Source organism: Sceloporus occidentalis, unplaced genomic scaffold (genome assembly GCF_023333645.1).
Source record: "Sceloporus occidentalis isolate IW3139 unplaced genomic scaffold, rSceOcc1.0.p SCAF_2, whole genome shotgun sequence".
Classification (NCBI taxonomy): domain Eukaryota; kingdom Metazoa; phylum Chordata; class Lepidosauria; order Squamata; family Phrynosomatidae; genus Sceloporus; species Sceloporus occidentalis.
This window is the reverse complement of record NW_028316982.1, coordinates 44,995,734-45,016,555: the sequence shown is the minus strand read 5'-3', so window position 1 is coordinate 45,016,555 and position 20,822 is coordinate 44,995,734. Positions and strand designations below refer to the sequence as shown.

At 42.4% G+C, this 20,822-nt stretch overlaps 1 protein-coding gene across 4 annotated transcripts in view; it reads right to left on the bottom strand.

Annotated features, from left to right (window-relative positions):
* SPSB4 (splA/ryanodine receptor domain and SOCS box containing 4) overlaps nt 1-20,822 on the bottom strand; it is a 228,777-nt gene that overhangs the window by 76,778 nt on the left and 131,177 nt on the right. For 3 of the 4 annotated variants that reach the window (XM_089509252.1, XM_089509251.1, XM_089509254.1), the window contains exon 1: nt 5,948-6,196. The exons of the other annotated variant lie outside the window; for it this stretch is intronic. The gene's annotated coding sequence lies outside the window, so the exon portion shown is untranslated. Of the gene's footprint in view, nt 1-5,947; nt 6,197-20,822 lie in introns of those variants that run through there. 4 annotated transcript variants of the gene reach the window in all.

Here is a 20,822-nt window from a genome sequence, read left to right as displayed (position 1 = left end):
TGTATGATATATTTGCAGTCCATTAGCAATTTAGGAAAGCCAATTCAGCACCCAGATGAAGACATACTGGCCAAACCTATGCAGGGTCCTTTAAATGTCCATCTTATCTTATTTCATATGAACAAAGCACAACTTGTCATCTGTATTGCTACTTGGAAAGAAATCTTATGGATGGTCAACAAATAAATAAAGATAGCAATTATTTTATCTTGCTTACAATTGTCAGTGTTCTAATAGAGTGGGACCTCGGTATCTGTGGGGGATCCATTCCAGATCTTCAGAAGGATAACAAAATCTGTGAATGCTCAAGTCGGGGGTTCCCTGCTGCCACCTGGGATGCATTGGCTGCACGGCCCCGGCCTCAGGAAGGAAGTGCTGGGCCAGGAAGCAGGAAAGGGATCCAGAGGATGCTCCAGAGAGACCCCAAACCTCTTCTTCCCAGGAAGCCTGTCGGGGGATGAAGGGATTTCTGAGGTTGCGGCAGCTGTGGCTTCCTGATCTGCAGTCAGTGGCTGGAGCATGTGTTGAGGCAACACCGCACACCCTCTTCCTGTAAACACTTCTCTCCTTCCCCCTTTGCTCGGGGTCTGAATATGGCAATTTAAGCCAGGTTCTCAAGACCTGGGGAAACCCCAGCCCTGCCTCCTTCTGTGAGTGCGTACATCCGCATCTTCCTCCTGATTTACCCGCCAACTCATCTTGATTTATGTGCTGATAACCCAGGGCTATGGAGCTTAGCTGCTGGGCCTTTCTTCCCCCAACCCTTCTCCTGAGAAAGGTCAACTGAGGATCTGGGGGAGCGGGCAGCTCCTCAGGGCTCCGGAGCCTGCTTCCAAGGCCCAACCCTATTGCCTGGGGCGCCCCCACTGGAGGCACCTGAGGGAGGGGGTGACCCTAAGGGCTGGCAGGCAGAACCTGGAGCGTGTGGTGGGAACCCTGTACCCTGTGGATCCTTCCCTGGCCCAGGTGAGGCAGGCAGAGGATAAAGCCATTCTCCCTCCTCCCTCCCAGTGCCTGGAGTGCACGTGGCCCCCTCCCGGAGTGGGGCCTCCGGCCCAACACTATCACCACTGCCCTTTTTCCTCTCTCCTGGTACGGAAAGGCGGCATGTTGGAAGTTCCCATGGCCGGTGTGTGTATGCACAGCTATTTTGAACAACTGGGGGCTTGCCATCCGTGGATGCTGGAATCCGCGGATAGTAAGTCCGCAGATAAGGAGGGCCCACTGTATTCTAATCGCTTGTCTGCTCTCTCTTCCATCACTTTCGATTTCCTTAAGAAATAAAAACTTTCCCTATTTAGCTTTTGCTGTACAATGTGAATATGTGGTTCTCCGTGGACTAAAAACTGTGACATAGATACAAATATGGTACATAAATAGATAGATAGATTTACATTATAACAAAGACAAACAAACTAGGAGCAGGGACACACCCTGGGAGCAAATTTGCTTGCCTTGAAATCATCCCATACAAGTGGACAATGTACAAGATACAGAAGACAATGACATGAGGTAACCTATATTGGAAGTGGACAGAAAGCAATTTAAAAATTGTACTGTTCATATGCACTGAAAGGGCACCTCCATAAGTGAATCTAGATGTATGGAAATTGGAACTGGGATATGCAAATTCAGCATTTCCTATGGAAATATCCTAAATGTCTAATATTTTAAATGCCACTAGGCCAGACCATCTTCAACTTAGGTTACATCAGCATTCCTCAACCTGGCTCCCAACACATATTTCTGACTACAACTCCCATAATCCCAAATGATCAGAGTCAGAAATTTCCACATGATCAGTCAACTGTGTGACTATAAAGGTGGTTGTTTGAAACATCTGCAAGGTTGTGCAAGGCTGGAATAGATAATCTAGATGCTATATACTGATATTCTAATTTTATTTTACAGCCCTTGTACCAAATTCATTGTGGGTTTGTTCTTGTTCAATAATCATAATGAGGTAAGGCTTGCTTCCTGATTACAAAATGAGGCCATGTATCCCTATGGAATAATAGCTACTGTTATTGCCATGCTCTGTTGGCCTAAGCTAAGGCCTTGATTTGCACGTTCCACTAGTATTTGAAGATTTACATTTTATGATGACGAATCCCCAACAACATTTTCCCCTTCCTCTTCAAATATGTAAAAAAGCATTTTATCCTTGCAAGCTAAGAGTGGAAGCTGAGGGATCTTACCATCATTCAAACTGGGATTTACAGCTTAAGAGCAATTTTACTAAAGTGATGTTGCTATCATGCAAGAAGCCCTGATAAATAAAGGATGTCAGAGGAACAGCAGTAGCAGCTGGTGCTAACGCCACCAGAAAAGGAAGGAAAGCAGGTCATTTTTTAAAGTGCAACAAGCTTTAACCTTAGAAGAAATAAGATCAGCCATAAGAAATCCATAGCTTGATGGAACTCTCGAAAGAAAGAAAGAAAGAAAGAAAGAAAGAAAGAAAGAAAGAGGAACCACAATCCCAAGGGGAAATAAAATAAAAATAAAAACTTTTCTTCATTGCTTAGGAGCAGCATGTACATCTTTGCACTATACACTATTCTAGCAAAAAATAAAATGAGTATTTTAGGGATATCAAAGACAGTCCTAGGTCAGGTTGGACAGGTGGCAAACCCATTTTGGCTGCCAAAGACAACCATGTAGGTCAGAGATGTAAGTGAAGCAAGCATGCTGTAAAATTCTCTGAGAAAGCATGGGAACAGAGACTCAGTATGAACAGGAAAATAAACTCTTGTTCCTCTAAGCATCATAATCCAGCAGATGGGAACCAGCAAAGAGGACATGAAAGATCGACTGTGACAAACGTTTCCCTTCAAAGAGAGTTAGGCAGTGACCTACAGACAGAACTGGGGCAAGCAGTATCTGGGGAGGAAGAGGAGACAGGAATAGTTGCCTCCTCTTGGTACATGGAAAATCCATTACACTAAGCTTACCCTGCCACAAGAAGTCTGGAGAGTTAATGAGAAGTGCCATGGATCAGCAGGAGACAGTTTTCACAGCAAGCATTATGAAGCTATTCATTTTTAAAGTAGTCACGAATATGCATTTAAAAGCTTTCCTTTGAAATCTTTACAAAAACTGCCCCCCCTTTCCACCCAAATAATTATGTCCATGCAACACCCGTTGGGGTAGATACAGGCTGAGATACACTTAAATCCTATCAATATCAATAGGTCTTGTACTGGTCATGATAAATCTGTGCCATGTAGTGGTTTGAGCACTGGACTAGGATCCTGGAGACAAGGGTTCAATTCCCTGCTCAGCCATGGAAACCCAGAGGGTGACCTTGGGCAAGCAACACACTCTCAGCCCCTCCAACAACAAAAAAATCCTTGTGATACGGTTACCATAAGTATGGAATGACTTGAAGGCACACAACAACAAAGTGTAAATAACAGTATGAATTCAAACCACTATCCAGACTCAAGTTGTTCGAATTTTGTATACTTTTTTCTGCGTATGTTATATGCCTATATGCAAGACAGTCCTTTAAAGACTGATAGTTATCTGAAGATGACAGCCTCCCTCCCTCCCACCCACCATGAACTACATTTCTGTGCAAACACTCTTGTCCGGATCATTGTTTATAAGAACATTAACCCTGTAACTGTTCATAGCAGAGAAAAGCACACACTGTTCTCGAGATTACCACTCTTAACACATTTCCTCCCATAAACAGTTAATGCAGGGGTTTTTATTCTGCTTTTCAGTCCCACTCTGTTCTTCTTCCTCAGCACTGTCTGAGAAACTCAGAGTGCCTCACAATGCATTAATAAATTAAAGCTCGGTGCCCTTACAAAGAGAGGAAGCATTATTTTGACTTAAGTGCAAATGATGATACTGAGCAAAAAAAGAAAGAAAGGGGCACTAGGTCAAATAAGCTAATGATAGACACACATGGAAGAATGACCTATGCTTGAGGTTTTTTAAGACTCCAGAAACCTATTTTCAGCAACAACACAGTCACTTCACCAGGGGCAGGTTTTTATCCCAGCCCCACACAATATGTATGTGTTCATTCCTTCAAGTCACAATGTAGAGTCCCATTAAGTTCATTAGCAGAAGTAAACACAGTAAATAAACTGCCTTTCGTCTGCTGCTGGTTTTAGTTACAGACGCTGCACCATGTGACTCCAGATAATATGGTCCAAACCAATATAAAGCTGAGAAATACCTCTTTGAGGACTCCCCTGTTTTCTCCCTGGATGAGTCTGTTCACAAAGCAATCGTATCTTGTTATGAATGGCTTCTGCCACTAAGGGCAGGAAGCAGAAAGGAAGGCAAGGCTGCTTAACGCCAAGGGATGGCCGCTTGGGTGACCTAAACAATAGTTGCTCTCTTGTGGACACAACTTCTTGAGCTGCACATTTCTGTCAGATACAGCCCCCAAACTGTTTGCTAATAGAAGTCCCCAAGCTACAGGTATTCAAGAACGTTCTAGTTTTTCATCTCCTCTCTCCTTCCCCAATTTCACTTTTTCTACGATGAATGAAATGCAGCAATTGAGAAATTTCAAAAGCAGGCAGAAGTGGGAAATGCTGGAAAATAGGGATCTTAGCAGTTCTGGAGAACATCTTCAGACAGGACATGCGCAGAATACCTTTACTTTAGAGCATTTCGTTGTATTTGTATTCACCAAGGCTCTAAAAACACACACAACCTCCCACCAGCTCCTCTCCAGGAACCAAAAAGAACGAGAAGAGCACAAAAATTCAACTCTGATGACCAGGAAATTACTCCTACATCGCTTTCCTTAAGGACAACATCTGAGTCTATTAAAAACAGATCTTGAGAAAGAAGGACTGCTTTCTCCCACTTGCTTGATTTGTAACCTCACAAGGAAACAGGCTAGATTAAATTTAGGATGTGACCCACACACACACACACCTCACACTACAAAACTGCATTTTATCATGAAATTAACCAGGTCTCCCGCTGCTGAGCTGGACTGATTTTTGCCTTGCCTTTAGCAAAGACAGGGAAAGTTCTCCACTGCTTGTTGTTGTTGTTGTTGTTGTTGTTGTTTTGCAGTCTGTCATCAAATCTAGTAAGTACTTTAATGACTTCTTGAAATAAACATTAGTTGCAGTTGGTTTTATTGTCCGGCTGCATCAATGTATGTGTGCGTCTATGTATAGACAGTATATAGAATGAGAGAGAGTTTTGATCACACAAGCTGATACACCCACACACATATCCACAGTCACACATATACAGACCCACACACACCCACACCCACACACGTGTGTGTGTGTGTGTGTGTGTATGGACACATATACAATGCATTAGTTCATATATACACATACATATATGTGTGTGATCCCCAATGTTGATATATACATACACATATGTACATATGAGTGTGTGTGTGTATACACACTTGAATTCAAAGAGAGAGAGAGAAAGAGATACATGTGTGTGCGATATGAGTGGGTGATCACCCAAGCTGATCATATATACAGACATATATATATATATATAAAATATACAGAGAGAGAGTCTGTATATGTACACACATGTGTGATCACCCAAGTTGATCTCTACACACACATACCCATATATATACAATGTGTGTGTGTATATATATATATATATATATGAGTGTGTGTGTGTATATATGTCACCTAAGTTGATAAAGATACACACATATATGAGTATACACAAATTTATAGACACGCACACATATATATACACACGTGTGTGTATATATGTATATATGACTCACCCAGTTGATATATATATATATATATATATATATATACACACTGTATATACACACACACACACATACAGTTTTATTCTTAAACTGTTGTAATCCTCTTTGATTCCTCTATAAAAAGGTGGACTATAAATGAATTATATATATATATATATATATATATATATATATCTTCCCATTGCTGAGCACTTCGTTTAAAAGAGCACTTACCGTGGGAAGGAGGAAGCCGCATCTCTCCCTGGGCTCCTTTTCTTCTTGGAGGTTAGTTTGTTTATATTTAAAAACAAAACAAAAAAGTATACAGAAAACCCGGATTAAAAAAAAGAAGGAGAAGAAGGAGAAGGAGCCTCATGTAAGGAAAGCAGGAGGAGGAGGCGGGGGAGGCGGGCGACCTTCCTGGGACTTAATGGGGGAGTGTTTCTCGGCCAGTCAGGCGGGGGAGGCAGGGAGGGAAGCCAAAAGCTCCGCCGCCCGGTCCCTGCGTCGCCCTCCCGGGGCTGAGGGGAAGTTATGGCGCCTCCGCCTCCGCCGCCTGAGAGGAGGGCGGGAAAGGCCAGTGGGCGCCCCTGACCCGGAGGGAGGCAGGCAGGCAGGCAGGCAGGGAGGAGGGGAGCCTCCGGGCCAGAGCCCCGCCGTCGCAGCTTCCCCAGGGCTCCTCTTTCCCCAAGGGGCCTCTCTCTCTCTCTCTGGGCTGCCCCCCTCCTCCCTTCAGAGGCTGCCAGCCCTTTTGTGCCTCATCTTCTTCCTCCTCCTCCGCTTCTCCCTCTGTCTCCCTTTATGGCCCCCGGCTGAAGGCAGGCCGCCGCCGGTGCCCGGTCCTCCTGGAAACTGAGCCTGCTGCTGAGATCCTCCTCCTCCTCCTCCTCCTCATCACCGGGGGCTACTACTACACTGACCCAAGGGAGGAAGGAGGGGGACGGGGCAGATGGCGACGCCCCTCCTCCTCCTTCTCCTCTCTCTCTCTTCTTTCTTTCTTTCTTCCTTCCTTCCTTCCTTCCTTCCTTCCTTCCTTCCTTCCTTCTTATCTTTCTTTCCCCCCTCCTCCTCTTTATTTCTTTCTTTTCTTTCTTTCGTTCCTCCTCTCCCTCTTTTCTTTCTTTCTTCCTTTCTTTTCTTCTTTTCTTTCTTTCTCTCCTCCTCCTCTCTCTCTTTTCTTTTCTTTCCTTTCCCTCCTCCTCCTCTCTTTTCTTTCTTTCTTTCTTTCTTTCTTTCCTTTCTCTCCTCCTCCTCCTGAAGTGACCATTTTAACACCAGGGCCCTCCTTTCCTCCCAGCAACAGCCAGAAAACGTCCTCCTTTTTTCCTACATTTTCAGCCGCCTCTCCCAGGAGGAATTAGCCCAAATGTCCTCCATTTTGAGCATGGGTTCACATTTGTATTTGTGTTTTGAGCTCAGTCTGGCCAGAGGTCCTCCTTTTCCAGGACGTGTCCTACATTTCAGGCTTCGCTCCATAAGGAATTCCAAAATGTCCTCCATTTTGAGCCTGTTGATATGAGTGGTTTTAGGTCAGGGTGACCTAAGGTCCTCCTTTTCCAGGACAGGCTCCTCCATTTCAGGCTTCTCTCCAAGAGATGGACACTTCTTCTAGTAACTCTATATATTGATTTCATTTACATCCCACCTCTCTCCCATCACAGGACTCAAGATGGCTTCCAAGACATTAAAAGTAACTACAACTCAAATCTTATTTGCTGTGTGCCTCTAAGTCATTTTTGACATACAGTGACTGTAAGGCACAGCATTCTCTTGGCAAGTTTCTTCAGCGAGGGTTTGCCATTGCCATCCTCCGAGGCTGAGAGAAAGTGACTTGCCCAGAGTATGGGCTTCATGACCAAGCTGGAAATCCAGAACTATAGTCCAACACTCAAAGCGAAATAACTTGCTTTATTTCGCACCATGCAAGTTTTTATTTTGCCCTGCATGAACTTCTAAAATAGTCTGAACAGTGCTGTTGTTGTTGTTGCTGTGTGCCTTCAAGTCATTTCCAAACCCAAGATTTGTTCGGAGGAGGTTTGCCATTGCCTTCCCCTGAGGCTGAGTGAATGTGACTTGCACAAGGTCACCCAGTAGGTTTCATGGCCATCATGGGAACCGAACCCTGGCTTCAAAGTTGTAGTCCAATACTCAAACCACTATTCTACGCTGGCTCTCTGTGGGCAGTAAAACATACCACCACCTCCGTTCAAGATAGATAGATAGATACACACACACACATATTACAAGTCTCCTTTATCAGAAATTATTGGGATCAGAAATGTTTGGGATTTTGGAGGGTTTGTTTGTTTGTTTGGATTTGGGAATATTTTGTTGATGTGTGTCTTCAAGTTCTTTATGACTTATGGTGACCCTAAGGCAAACCTTTCATGGGGGTTTCTGGGCAGAGGATTTGCCATTGCCACCTTCTGAGGCTGACAGAGTGTGACTTGCACAAGGTCACCCAGTGGGTTTACATGGCCAAGCCAGGATTCAAAGTTTGGTCTCCAAAGTCCTAATTCAACACTCACACCATTACACCATGCTGGCATATTTGCATATACACAATACCGTGCATGGCCAAAAGGACAAATAAATGGATCCTAGAACAGGTAAAGTCTGAATGCCCTCCCTGGAAGCCAGGATTATAAATTGAGGTTGTCCTACTTTGGAGACAGCATGAGAAGGAAAGACTCATTAGAAAGGCAATGATGCTAGGAAAAGTGGAAGGCTGTAGAAAGAGGACGACCAAAAGCCAGATGGTTAGACTCTATCAGAGCCTATGGGACCTGCGCTGAGAAGCAGAGGAGAGGGGGTCTTGGAGATGTCTCATCCACAGGGTCTCCATGAGTCGAGATCCACTTGAGGACAGCTAACAACCGCAACAACAAATAATGAGATAGCAATAGCAAATACATTTCGATACCGCTTATCAGGGAACTAGCACTCCCTAAACAGTTTACAATGTGTAAACCAATTGCCCCCAACAGGCTGGATACTCATTTTACCATCTTTACCCATGAAAAGATATAAGGCTGAGTGGACCTTGGAGCCCTCCTTTAGGATCGAATTTACAACGTTGTGGCTGCAGTACCAGCCTTTAATAGCTTCACCACCAGGGCTCCAGGGCTCCAACAGGTATCTTGGAGATAGGACCCAAATCTAAGTATTTTTCGTATACACCTAATACACATAGCCTGAAGGTAATTTTACACACAATATTTTAAATATTTTAATTTTGTGCACAAGACAAAGTTTGTGTACACCAAACCACTAGAAAGCAAATATGTCACTATATCAGCCACCCATGTGGACAATTTTGGATCTTGGAATATTTTGGAATTCCGGATAAGGGAGACTCACTTGTATCTGCATAAACAAGTACTATGTTCTGATTGCTACATGGGGACTCTTGGGGTGTTCCCAAATCTCAGGACTTGGCCCTTCGTCTAGACTTCAGGAAGAGAGGAAAGAATCTCAAGGTGAGACCACTGCCTTGAAAAATACATGTATACATATTTTCCTAGTTTGTTAGACTTGAGGTTATGTGTGGTTTTTTAAAATTTGTGTGGCATACTGTGTATTATGCTAATATCACCAGGGTCTGTCCATTATACAGTGGGCTCTTTGTATTTGCTGTGTTTTCGTTCTTTCTGTGATAATAAATTCAACAAATGAGATTATTAAATGCTGGATGGTGTAGAAGTGAGACTAACAGTAGCACCAGCTGTTCTTTGTGGAAGAACAGAACCAAGTAAACTTTTGTTGTTGTTGTGTGCTGCCATATTATTGACACGTGGTGACCCTAAGGCGACCCTATCATAGGGTTTTCTTGGCAAGTTTCTTCAGAGCCAGTTTGCCATTGCCATCCTCTGAGGCTGAGAGAGTATAACTTGCCCAAGGTCACCCAGTGGGTTTTTATGCTCGAGCAGAGAATCAAACTCTGATCTCCAGGATCCAATGCTTTTACCACTACACCACGCTGACTCTCCAGTAGTCTGCCAAATTGCCTTCTTGCTTTTAATTAGTCTGCTTCCCTGCAGTAAGGTGAAAAATGCTGTCCCATCACACCAGTCTGAGAAATGATTCAGCTGCCAGTAGGTGGAATTGGATGTGGCAGGGATCCTGCCTTTCGCCTCAGGAAGCAGAATGTCTGGCACCAGCCCTGAGTGGGATAGTCATTTAATTAATTTGTTTTAATTTAGTCTCTGTAAGCAACTTTTGAATTTCAAGGCATCCAAATGTATTTAAGGCAACTTCTGAGTTTCAGGTCATCCATATTAAAGACAGTGTTTCAATGTGAACATGCTTCCAGTTTCCCCACTCAAAGTTCACACCGTTACAGAAATTTCTTTTTGGAAAAGTGTAGACCTTCAAAAAGTCTGCCTGATGATAAAGGTGATCTCTAAGATCCTGAACAGACAGGGAAAAATAAAGCTGCTTCGGGTCACTTTGGAGGTATACTGTTTAAATGACACACACATCTTAAGAGGCCAGAAGCTGTGCCAAAGCTGCGCTCCAGTACTTAGGACTGTAGCATGGCTTTGGTGCAGCTTCTGGCCTCTTAGGATACATGCATAATTTAAACAGCATACCTCCAAAGTGACCCGAAGCAGCTTTATTTTGGCCTGTCTGTTTTGGCCATGTATCTGATATACTGCCATTTTCCTAGTGCAGGGTCTCCTAACAGGGTTCAGTTCCCTCTTGAGCATAAAAACCCATTGAGTGACCCTGAGCAAGTCACACTCTCTCAGCCTCAGAGGATGGCAGTGTTAACCTCCCTCTGAAGAAACATGCCAAAAATACTCTATGATTGGTTCACTTTAGGATCAACCCAGGAAATAAAGCAGAATATAGTTGAAACACCAATCAGTTACAAAACTGCAGAACAATTAAATAAGCTATCCAAACACTGGGTTAAAGCAAGCACTACATGAAAACAGAGTGAAAGCATTTAAAAATAGAACAAGAAAGAAGAGGGAAGTGCAACAACAATCTCTTCATTAAAAGACACTTCCACAACATGAGAACAGTCATGCTGGATCTGTATTCTTCTACTACATATGAAGATCTATGCAGTATCTGCTAAAAGGCCAATCCGGTGCAGCATGCTGCTTCCAAAGTAGCAGCCATATGCCCACAGGAATCCTACAAGGAAGCTATGTAAGAGCGTGCTCCTGCTTCTCTTTCACAGTGAATATTCAGAGGCCAAGAAGTAACATAGTAGAGTGTAGTAGCCACCAAGAGAGCTAAGGTGGTATAATGGTTTGAATGTTGAACTAGGACTTGAGGAGGTCAGGATTCAAATCCCTGCTCAGCCACAGAATCACATTGTGTGACCTTGAACAAATCACACTCTCCCTGCCTCTGAGGCATGCAAACCCCTTCTGAACAAATCTTGCAAGAAAACCCTATGGATCACTGTCCATTGGAATGGAACAACAGAATAGCCACTGACAACTTCATTCTTCATGACTTTGTCTTTTCCCTTTTAAAAATAAAACTTGGTGGTGAACATGTTGTACAGTATTGGACTTGCAAATTCCATATTTTAATGGTATGTCGTATAAAGCATTCCAGTCACCTCTCCTGAATCTTTCATTAGTCAGCTTCACTCAATGATCCTTGGTTTTAATGTTATGAGAGAGGCAAAGAGAAAAACATCCCTGTGTCATAATTGTATACACCTCTGTCATTTATGCTTTACAAGTCTTTTGGTAAGCTGCAAAGCTCCAAACTGTATTCTTTTCTCATAAAATAACTTTTCCATCCACTTAAACTCCCTTAACTCGGGGCCCTCTAGAATACAACTGGAATACAACTTTTATCATATCTAGTCAGGATAGCCATAGGATGTCTCTCACTTTCTGCTCCCAAATCATTTGGATCACTTTGCTATGGAGAAATCTGGTCTATATAACTTATTTTAACCTGATTTGCTTTAAAATGTCTATTGTGTTTCTATAGAGGCTGTCCATTTTGGATTGGGATCAGGGTGTTAACCCCTTATAAAAAATTTATTTATTTATTTATTTATTTATTTCAAAGATTTATATCCCGCCTTTCTTTCACAATGGTATTCAAGGCATGTTAAATCATTTAAAAAGACAGAAGTAAAAACCTGTAATTATGAAAGTTAAAAAATGATTAATTTTTATTAATATTGTAACATAAATTGAAAGCACATCATTAAAACCAGTAAAAACTGTAAAGAATTTGCAGCACACAGCACAACAGAAATAAAATACATCCACCAAATGCCTGCCTAAACAAAATGTCTTCAGCTACACCAAAAAGAAAGCAGTCCGGGGGGGGGGGGCTGACCTCCTGTGGTAGGGAGGACCAGTCTGGGAGCAGCCATGGAGAAGGCTCTCTCCCAAGTCCTCGCCAACTTCATCTGAGAAGGTGGTGGGACTGAGAGAAAGCCCTACTCTGCCGATCTTAGCACTCAGACTGGCTTGTATAAAGAGATAAGATCCTTCACATAGTCTGAACCCAAGCTGTTCAGGGCTTTAAAGATCATAACCAGCACCTTGAATTCTGCCTGGAAATGGACTGGTAGCTAGTGCAGCTGCTTCAGCAGGAGAGTGACCTGATCCCTGTAGCTAGCTCCAGTCAACAGCCTGGCTGTAGCATTTTAGACCTGCTGAAGTTTACAAGCAGTTTCCAAGGGCAGCCCCACAAAAAGCACACTGCAGTAGTCGAAACAGGATGTAATCAAAGCATGTGTCATTGTAGCCAGATTTGACTTCTCAAGAAACAGACACAACTGGTGCATTGGTTTTAATTGTGCAAGCGCACTCCTGGCCACAGCTGAAACTTGGGTATCCAGATCCGAATCCTGGAGCACACCCAAGCTGAGAACCTGAGATTTCAGGGGGAGTGTAACCCCATCCAACATAGATCAGATCCTTAATCCCTGATCTGCTTTACGACTGACCAGGGGCACCTCTGTCTTGCCTGGATTAAGTTTCAATTTGTTCACTCTCATCCAGTCCGTTACTGACAGCAGACACTGGTTTAGTACAATATATAACATTTATGTTATGGTTATTGGTAGTACTTGTATCAGAGTCTTCAGTGTAATATTTTCACCAAATAGCCCTAAATCACTAGCAGTAAAGACAAGAATAAGGTTTCAAATGAATATGATTTGCATGTCAACCTATGAACATTTGTAAGAGCTAGGCACCAGAAAAAGATGTGCCAGGCCATGGCATAACTATTTCAAACACTAAGCTACTCTGTGGCTTTCAGGCATACTTAGAAAAATACACAAAGTTCCTCCGCAAACTGTCCTCTGATATGCTCACAAACATACATACCAGACCCCAGATCTGGACCCTGTGCAAGCCTCTAATGTCTGTATATGGTTACTGGGGCCACTGGCTTCTTCTGGTGCTTAGCACATCACCTGCTGAAATTGTAACAAATAGCTTATGCATTTTACTATGCATATTTGTTGATTTAAAAAGAGAGAGAAAAGTACTGATTCATTTCAGTCTTTTCAAATTGCTGTAAGAGAAATCATCCTACCTATATGTTGATGCGATTTCCACAATGAGAAATGATTAAAGTGCTTACAAAATTGGCAATGATTCTTAAAAAGAAGGAAGAAGCCTGCTCTGGAAACATTAACATCTCCATTAAAGTCCCCAAACATAAGTCAGTAAATAGAAAGCTTTCACCTGCGTGCAAAAATAGCATATCATCTAACCAAAACAGCAAAAACATTCATTGAGGTTTATCCACAGCATGTTAAAAATAACTACTGTCTGTGCTGTAACCATTATTTCATTATGCAAGATGGTCTATGCTTCACTTAAAGTTGAAAGCTGTTATGACAGCATACATAATATTCCAAAGCTTCCACTGCTAACTTGCATAACTCTCCTTAAAAGATAATCAATGGTACGTTTAGTAGCATTTCATGTTTTCAACTGATTCAGAGATTGACCTTTCTCAGATACACAGCAACACTGCTAAAGTCGTTGATTTTTAAGAGAGATGTGGGTGGGTGTGGATGTGAATGGAAGCAGAAGAAAAATGTGTGCTTGTAGTTTGTTAGTATGTATGAGATACATAGCTGAGTTTAGGTTACATGGAACCATTCTAATTTGGGGCTAGTGCAATATGCTGATATATATAGTAGTCTATATATGCTACTGTATATTAAAATGTATAAATATAAGTGATTAATGAAATTGCTCTCTCATTTGTCTACATTTATGACATTCATGCTTTCCAGAAGAAAACAGTTCTTTTTTTATTTTTTAAACTTACAGTTAAGACAAGTGGTCAGAAGAACCACTAACATTTCCTTTGCTCTCATAAAATTCTAACTATACATTTTTATCTTCATAGACTGATTCACTAATTGAAATCCTGTCAGGGGGAGAACAGACCTCATCTTATTTACAATGTTCTCTGTTTGGAGATTCATTTAACAAAACCCTAGAAACTTGCTAGTACAAAATTAAGCTGCTTTAATATTTATGGGGGCTAGATTAATTTGATAGTATCATATGAATTTTGCATTAGTAGACTTGCTTAGCCTTTCATTTCCAATTTCAGTGTAAAGTATTAGAACATTTCAATCCTGGAATAGTCAGGAGCCAGGTTATTAGGACTGCCTAAGAATGTCCTTTAGGTCCTAAGACTGAGCTCTCCCAGGCCTAGTTTTTAGACTAGGACTAATGTTTATTGTGTTGGCAGATACCAGTGATGGCCCCTTTTGACTGGTGGCCTCCATGGATGTGGCATCCCTCTTCTTAAGAATTCCACTTGGCCGCCTATCTTGTGGCCCCCATAGGAGACAATCTGAGTCCTAAGATCTTCTGGGCTTTCTCTTGGTCCCATCACCTTCATAGGTGCAATTGCTAAGGTCATGAGAGACCACCTTCTCAGGAGGTCTTCCTCCCTCCCAAAAAAAAGGTCCAGTTACCACCCACCCCACACTCTATTTTCACCATTTGGTTAAGGCCAAAAGAGGTTTAGGCAGGCATCTGATTTCAATCATATTGCAGAATACTGTTTAGAACAGTGTGTTGCTGTTGTTGTTGTTTTTTAAAAATTATTTGCTATGCTTTTAATTATGTTCTAAATGTACTTTAAAACAGTTTTTAACTAGGTGTTTTTAACAGAACTGATCTTGGTTTGTTTTTTAACTTTTGTATAGTAAACTTTTAAGCCAAACTTCTATTTAAAATTTTGTAAGTTGCCTTGGGTCCCTTGGCAAGAGTAAGGCAGGATATGAACTGAACAAATAAATCAAACAAGGAAGTTCCTAAAGATTTTTATAAAATTCTGCCAAGTCCTCTATTGATTTTGTTGCTGGCACCCTATATGTGTTTCCCCTCAGTGTTATTTTTATTACATTTGTTTTGTTTTTAACATTTGTATAGTAAGCCCCTTGGAAAGATAAAAGTTGCCCCAAAGGTAGGGTAGAAAAATCATAAATTGAATCAAAATATATGGACCCATCTAATCAAGAATTCTCTCGCTAACAATCTCAGGCCAGATGTCCATGGAAGCTCAGAAATGGATGCCTATTTCCCCTTGCTTTTCTCTTATGTAACACATGCATAAGTGACAAATCAAAAACTTTTCAGCTTTCCATTTCTCTTCCTTTGCTCTCATGACTCCAATTCTGCTCTTTATTCATGCTTTTCAGTAAAATTCAACCTAGACACATCTGAGGAAGCACACATTACTTATACAGAGAGAAAAAGATCCCCTTTATGACGGTAATATATATTACTCCTATGATTTCTACAAGGAATGAATTAGACCAAAAGCAGTTAGAAAAGCACCCTTTTCATATGTTCCTCCTCCAAAAGATTTTTTTTTCCTGCCAATTAATACTGAATTTTTAGTTTTCCTAAATGCACACTGATAGAAACAGGTAGTGATAGAATAAGTTGATTTTAAAAAATTTTTTAGATAATTTTAAAGATTTTATCTGATCTCTGTTTCATACATACAACCATCTTTCTTCTTAAGGGGCAAATGTTTGTCATATTTATCAATTAACCTTTGTTTCAGTCATACCAGGAGGCTTCTTTTTTTTTTCTTACCGAAGAGAAAAATACGTGTTAATATGACTGTTTGACCTTTCATTCACCTTGTCCTAATATCCTAAAGCAGAACTGCACACAATTTGCAGGCAGACCTCTGCAAATATTTAGTCAGGTTTTGCATCTCATGTCTATAGCTGTGGTTAATTAGCTATTCTTACTGGAATCTAACTTGCATTTTCTGCCAGGAGGGCAAAGACCATTTTTGATTCCTTGTATATTGGATTAAAGTGATGACATTACAGGAATAGAAAATAACCTTGAATAAAATATTACTAACAACTCAGCCTTATCAATATATACACAGAATTTCAGTCCTTCTTAGTTCAGTGGGGTTTGTTACCAGGTACAGAGCCCTATGGTTTAAAGTTCCCATAAAACCAACACAGTAAAATATTGCCTTAAATCCGATTGTCAATGCTTAAGTGCTATAAAAGAATTGAACATAAACACATCATGATTAGCCAGTTCACTGTGTGGGTATATGAAACAAGCATTTTCCCTCAGCCAGCTCTACTCTTAGGCAACAAATATGGTGTGTCAGGAAAAAGCAATATATTATTAGCCATTTACTTTGGCAGGATACAGACTGCCCCTTTGGGGCAGCCTGCAGCCACCCCTTTGCGCCATGTATTGGGGCTAGGGCAGCCACAGTGGCAGCCCAAAGGCCCCAATCCAGCACTCTTTGGGACCAGGGAGAAGCGGCAAAATGCTGCTTCCCCCTGGTCCCGAAAAGGGGTGTCCTTGGGGCTTCATGCCCCTGGACATCCCAGGGAGCCACTGCCAGGAGAGAAAGGGGCCGCTCAGCCCCTTTCCCCCAGCTCCATTCCGGCAGCCATTTGGTGGCTGCAGGAAAGAGGAGCTCCCCAAGAAGGAGCTCCATTTCAGAGCTCCTTCCGGTGCCGCTGTTAGGCTGCCACAAGTGGCCTGACGCAGCATAAAGATGTGGCACGGCCATGAAGTCATAATGGCAGCACCCATCCGTACAAGGCACCACCATTTTGACATATGGAATACGTACTAGGGTTGTGGGGCGTCTGTAAGTGACACCCCGAGGCAAATCTAGCACGTATTCCTTACGTTCTAGAAGGCCATCTGTATTGGGCCTTAGTTATTATTGCATTTCTACTAGCTAGGCTAGTCAAGAGAAACACTCAACTGTCCTTGGGCACTCTGCATAGTGACTTGAGTGAATGGGGAAGGCCTGTTCCCTCCATGTGTAGCAATGACTAACTAAATGAAGGTAGCTTCAATTTTCCCCCTGAATTATTTGAAGCAACTGAATGAGTAACAAGTAATTTCTTCATCCTATTTCTTCATCCTATTTCTTCATAGTTGGGGAAAGCATCCATTAAATTGTTATTTCATCCATTATTAATTTCTTGCCAAACTCTTATACTGTAAACATAAGTATAGGGAAAGTTATCATGCTGCAGGAAAGCTGACTATTGTGAGAAATTATTTGTGTTTATAAATAAAACAGTACAGTTGTTCATTTGAGACAATGATTTGCCTTATAAGCAGTAGATGTTATTGTCCAAGAAATCAAACTTTGAAAAGAAACTCTTTTGAAGCTTGGTGACAGAACTGATTATTATATAAACTACTGAAAAGTTTGTTTTTCTGGACCATTTTCATCAAACATCAAAACATAAAAGAAAGATGTCTTTGTAAAGTACTTCTATATTTATTTCAGGTCACATTGTCATCGGAGTTCACCATCCTTAGGGTTATGTCAGGATCAGCTAACATAAATAAATTTTTCTGTGGATATGGGATGCTAATATAAAACTATTTCTTCATCCTGTTTCTTCATAGTAGGGGAAAGCATCCATTAAATTGTTATTTCATCCATTATCTGCACAGTTTAGGAGAAAAGATAACATTCCCAGCAGACTGGAATTGTAATAACATTTGAATCAGAGCAAACCGAGAAGTCTCAAAAAAGGAGACTGAACTCTGACTTGCATTCAAAGAGCTTGCAAATTAAAATCCACAAAGAATGCTGCCACCTGTAACAAGTTACTTTTCTTTCTTTTTTAGTCAAAAGGGTGGAATGAAATTATATTTCAAGAATAATATAATAATTGGGAACATTACATGGGTGTGTATGTGACATGTAGCATTTATGTAGAGAGATCTGCAGACTAACACGGCTATATCTTTGAATTCTACCATATAGTGTTTAGTTACTTTTTAATTACAGTGGGCCTTGGTATCCATTGGGGCTTGGTTCCCATCAGTACCAAAATCCATAGATGCTCAAGTCCTGTTATATACAATGGTGTAATAAAATGGTATGCCTTATATGAAATGGTGAACAACTCAAAGATTTGCTTCGGGGGATTATTTTTAAAAAATATTTTCTAGTTGTGGTTGGTTGAATCTGTTAGGGTTTGATAAACCCCCCCTCTCTCTCGCTGCTCTTCCTTTGGCTGGGTTGCCCCCCTCTTCTACTCCTTACTTTCTCTCCCCACCTTTCCCTTTCTGAGTTTTGGCACGATAACAGTGCACCTGCAGAGTCAAGGCCAAGCTGACCCAGGCAAGGAGGGAGACAAATCAGTTTTCGGTGCCAAATGATAAGACATAGGAGATTATCGCACTGCGTTCTGAGACCGTTCTCATCACGTGATGAGAACGGAACACATTTGACTATACCGCACGTATGTGTTCCAATCGGGTTCTCAGAATGTTTAAATGTGTTCCACATGTGTTCCAGGAGGGTACAGATCGAATGTGTTCCCAGCGTGCTGAAACGTGATGAGAACATTCCAACAGAGGTGTGTGCGGTATTCTTATCCATTCTCAAATCCGTTCTCTCATTCCTCCGTCTCCTGATTGGCTGAAAGAATGACAGGCAGGGAGGGAGGCAGGCAGGCGAGCGACTGCAGTGAGGGAAGGTGTGTGTGTGTGTGTGTGTGTGTGTGAGGGGGGAAAGAAGGAAGGAGGGAAGGGAGGAAAGTTGGGACAAGTGAGAGAAGAGGAAAGGAGGGAAAGAGAGAGAAAGAGAGAGGGAAACAGGGGGGCCAGAGCAGAGAGCAAGAGGGAGAGGGTCTGGCTGCTTCTGCGGGGGGGGGGGGGGGCTCTGGTGTCATGTCCAGCGGGGCTCCTGTGCTGGCAGCCTGCAGGAAACAGGGATGGCAGGGATGCCCAGGACCTTCTCCTCCTTCCCTCCAGGAAGGAACCCACAAAAGCTCCTCTGTTTGGAGCACCACACAAAAGCAAGCAAACAACTCCCAGAATTCCATAGCAAAGAGCCAGACAAGAATAAAAGCGGGGAGGGAAGCTCACAGGCCCCACCTGGAATATTGTGTCCAGTTCTGGGCACCACAATTCAAAAAGGACATTGAGAAACTGGAGCGTGTCCAAAGGAGGGTGACTAAAATGGTGAAAGGTCTGGAAACCATGCCCTACGAGGAACGACTTAGGGAGCTGGGGATGTTTAGCCTGGAGAAGAGAAGATTAAGAGGTGATATGATAGCCCTGTTTAAATATTTGAAGGGATGTCATATTGAGGAGGGAGCAAGCTTGTTTTCTGCTGCTCCAGAGACTAGGACCCAGAGCAATGGATGCAAGCTCCAGGAAAAGAGATTCCACCTCAACATTAGGAGGAACTTCCTGACAGTAAGGGCTGCTCGACAGAAGAACAAACTCCCCCGGAGTGTAGTGGAGTCTCCTTCCTTGGAGGTCTTGAAGCAGAGGCTGGATGGCCATCTGTTGGGGATGCTTTGATTGTGATTTCCTGCATGGCAGAATGGGGTTGGACTGGATGGCCCTTGCGGTCTCTTCCAACTCTATGATTCTATGATGGCACACATTACATGCGCACACACACAGGAGGCAAAAGGGTGACAAGCAGCCAAAAAGGGGAATTGGGATGACAGCAGAGGACTCTTCTAACCGGTTTAAAGAGCTGCTATGGCTGCCGAGGTTCTGCCCTTGGCCCAGTCCCCTCCCTGGCAACTTGCTTTCCTTCGGCTTGAAGAGACCTGCATGGAGCTCCTCCTTCTTCCCAGCCTTGCAAAGGAGGTTTGGGATGTAACTTGCAAGGCTCATCTCTCCCCATTTCTCTTTCTCCCTGCCTTCCTCCCGATCCCTCCTTCTTCCCTCCCCTCCCTCCCTCCTTCTTTCCCCCCTCTCTCTCTCACACACACACCTTCCCTCACTGCAGTCGCTCGCCTGCCTGCCTCCCTGCCTCCCTGCCTGTCATTCTTTCAGCCAATCAGGAGACGGAGGAATGAGAGAATGGATTTCTCTCGGCCTTGGTGGAATATGTTCTCGGAACGGTTTCAAGAAAAAGGAATTGCTGTGCAGTAAAATGCCGTTCTGATCACGTTCTGATCACGTTCTAGTTGCTAATGCAGTAATATCTGTTCCAGGAACATTCTCATCACGTGATGATATGGAACGGTCTCAGAACGCAGTGCGGTAATCTCCATAGAGTTTCATCCTCATTAAATGTTAAGAACACACCTTTTTAACTTGGGTAATTGAAAGTTCAGAAGGAGGGTGCCCGAAACTTAAGCACTGTCTTTTGTATAAAAGGCTGCTCTACGCTTTGTCCGGCGGCACAGTTTGGTAGAAATGATTCCCCTGTGTTCATTTGCATGCAAAATAAAAAGCCATCTTGGATCATGGACCTAGTTTGTTTGTTTCTCCTGATTGGTACCTTTACAAATCCATGGAAGCCGAATCTGTAGATATGGAGGGCCACCCATATACTTCAAGGACATTTTGGAGGTATTTTGAACAGAATTTTCCAAGTTTTTTTTTCTATTCTCTCATCAATAAATGGATAAGTAACTGATAACAGTACATGTAATATAATGAATTAGCAAATGTAAAGTAACAAAAACTATCGGGGAGTTGTAATATGTTACACAACAGATTCCTTGAAATAGTATCTTCTCAAGTTCCCATTAACATTAGCACTCAAAAGAATAATTTTGGTTTCTTGCTAGAGGTCAAGAAGTGATGGAACTGATTTTGAACAACCATTACAGCAGAAGTGAGTCAGAACATCCCAGCATGGCAAA